We start from the raw sequence: 2,930 nt of genomic DNA, 5'->3' as shown, positions 1-2,930 counted from the left end.
GTTTGAGCATTGGCCTGATAAACTCAGGGTTATGAGCTCAATCCCTGAGAGGACCATTTAGGGAACTGGGGTAAAAATCTATCTGGAGATTGGTCCTGCTTTGAGCAGAGGGTTAGACTAGATGATCTCCTGAGGTCCCTTCCAAGCCTGATATTCTATTAAATGAAGTAACATGACATTTTATGTCAATTAGGAACAACAATTTGTTTTCATTTTGACCGAATGTTGCTTTGTTTCAGATTGAAAAACCAAAACAAAATTGTTGAAACAAAAATTGTCTTCTTTCAGAATGTTGAATTGAATGACATGTTTTTCATGTTGAAGCATTTCAAAATTTCCCACGAGAAAACCAATTTTTTTTCTGCATGAAATTTTGAACACTGTTCTTGTTTGTATTTTTTTGACCGGAAAAAAAATTGGATTTCTGTCCAGCCCACTGGGATATCATTCAACAGAACCAGGGAGGCTCTGACAAGAATAAAGAAATACAAGGCAGCTTGCAGGAACTTTGTAGGGGGCATTGACACCTCTCTGGCATCACCCGTATCCAAACCTAGTGTCCCATATGGCAATGAAAAGAGGTATTAGAGTCCACCTACAGGAGGAGTATGCTGGACAGCCACAAATCAGTTTCATGGTCACTGCCAAATATGGCCTTGATGCCCAGGATGCCTGTATATAATTCCACAAGCACAGATCTGAAACTAGGCTCTGCAACAGGGTTAGGATTTGGCCTGATGAAATGAAAGAAACAGTAGAAATTGTAGCAAAATTGTCTCAAAGAAGATTTTTTCCATAATTCACCATTTGGTGTCAGCAGCTCTTCAAGAAACATTTCAGATAACAATTCTTTCCTTTGTGCCTGGAAGCTGCATATTTCCCCACTCCGATGTAGGGTCACATCATAGTGTGAAGATGATCTGCATAGAGCTTAGGCTGAGGCAAACAGGAAATACAAGTTCTCCTTTAAATGTTGTGTTTGCACTGTCCTAACCTTGTAGCTCTGTGCAGGGCCACTTTTCATGGCTGTGCTAGAACAGCTTGAAGGGTGCTCTAATTTATGCTGGGCTGCAGTGGCGATCAGAAATTGTAAACACAGTTGAAGATTAAGGTGATGAAGGGACAGCCCAGCCACATCCTTTTTCCCTGCTGTGCTGGCACTGGGATGGGGAGTGGTGTAACAGTGCTCACCTGTGGTCTACACCTTAGCCAGTTACATTGATTTTAGGCCAAAATATTATGGCAGTGTGGTGCAGAGCATTCTCTCACTGTTGCCAATTCTTGAAATTTAAGTGTGAGTCTCCTGATATGGGGGGTTTTACTTAAAGTTCCAGCTCCTGGAGTCACGTGACTATGTAGAGTCTTAAAATTTTATTTTAAATTAAGTTTGGGCTCACTATTGTGGGGGAGAAAAGCTAGAAAATATGAACCCTCAAGGCTCAGAAACCAGAAGGCAAATCCCCTGCCATCCCCAATTTTTTAAATGATTTTAAAGCCCATCTTATGATTTTGGGGGGTCGGGTTCATGATTTTTAAGCACTCGGAGTTTGCAATACTGCTCACTGCACCAGGGAATCAGATCCCTAGTATGCCTAATGCCAGAGACAGTTTGAAAAGGAAATTAGATGTAAAGCAGTAAAATACATGGTTTGCAAAAGGTGTAGATGTGCGATCTGTACATTTACAACAGACACAACCAAAACTAATTACACTAGGGTTTTTTTCAGTTGTTCTGTTCTGTTTAGCTTGCTGTTCTGTCAGGGAGAGAATGAACAAGAACATGTTTACTTCCTTTCATGCTGGAATGAAAGTTTTAATTTTGATTTATGCTGAGCTTCTCAAAGATGCAATTTTTATGCAAACAAGTCTGAGGCACCAGAAGACGTTTCTCAGCCCACTCCACTTTTGATGCTTTATTACAAACCATGTGCCGTTGTCTCCAGGCTCTTTTTGGAAGGATCTTCAGTGATTTGATGATTTTCTAAGCTGTTCATTGTGTGTTTACTGTTGAGTAATCTTACAGCCAGGATATTTTATTATTGGATGCTATCCTTCCTTTTTAACAATAAAGATGTGGTAGAACATCTTGGCTTTGCAGTATTTAACTTGTCAAGTTCGGTTGTTGTCTTAAGCTTTGTCTACACAGTGATTCTAGCCACTCATGTAGCTGAACTGGTACAAACCTCTGATTAGAGTTAATTTGGACCACTGCAATTTAATCTGGTCTCACGTCAAAGTAAATTGCACCAATGCAAATTGCACTGTAGCAGAACAATTCATATCTACATTAGGGATTTGCGGTGAGGCAGCTATCTCAGGGTAGACAAGCCCTTAGTTATTTGACAGTGTTGTTTTAGGGACAGATTTTCAGTCACAAGCAATCAAATTTATATTCATAAATGTGTGTACAATTGTACATACACAAATGAATATTTGCAAGTGGGGAACTTAAAACATCCTATTTGCATACACAAATTCCAGTTTTGCACATGTAAACAATTGGACATGGAAGATTAACGGCTCAATTAGGAACACTGAAAAGCATCATCCTCTTCAGTACAATTAAGTGAAATACTGAAACATTAGAGAAAATATCTGAAACATAATTTCAAAAGTAGTCATAGCCCAAGCAATAAATTCCTTTTAAAAGGTTTCAGAGTAGCAGCCGTGTTAGTCTGTATCCGCAAAAAGAACAGGAGTACTTGTGGCACCTTAGAGACTAACAAATTTATTAGAGCATAAGCTTTCGTGGACTACAGCCCACTTCTTCGGATGCATATAGAATGGAACATATATATATTCTATATGCATCCGAAGAAGTGGGCTGTAGTCCACGAAAGCTTATGCTCTAATAAATTTGTTAGTCTCTAAGGTGCCACAAGTACTCCTGTTCTTTTTGCGGATACAGACTAACACGGCTGCTACTCTGA

Source organism: Trachemys scripta, chromosome 9 (assembly GCF_013100865.1).
Source record: "Trachemys scripta elegans isolate TJP31775 chromosome 9, CAS_Tse_1.0, whole genome shotgun sequence".
NCBI classification, from domain to species: Eukaryota; Metazoa; Chordata; order Testudines; family Emydidae; genus Trachemys; species Trachemys scripta.
This window is presented reverse-complemented; position numbering follows the sequence as displayed.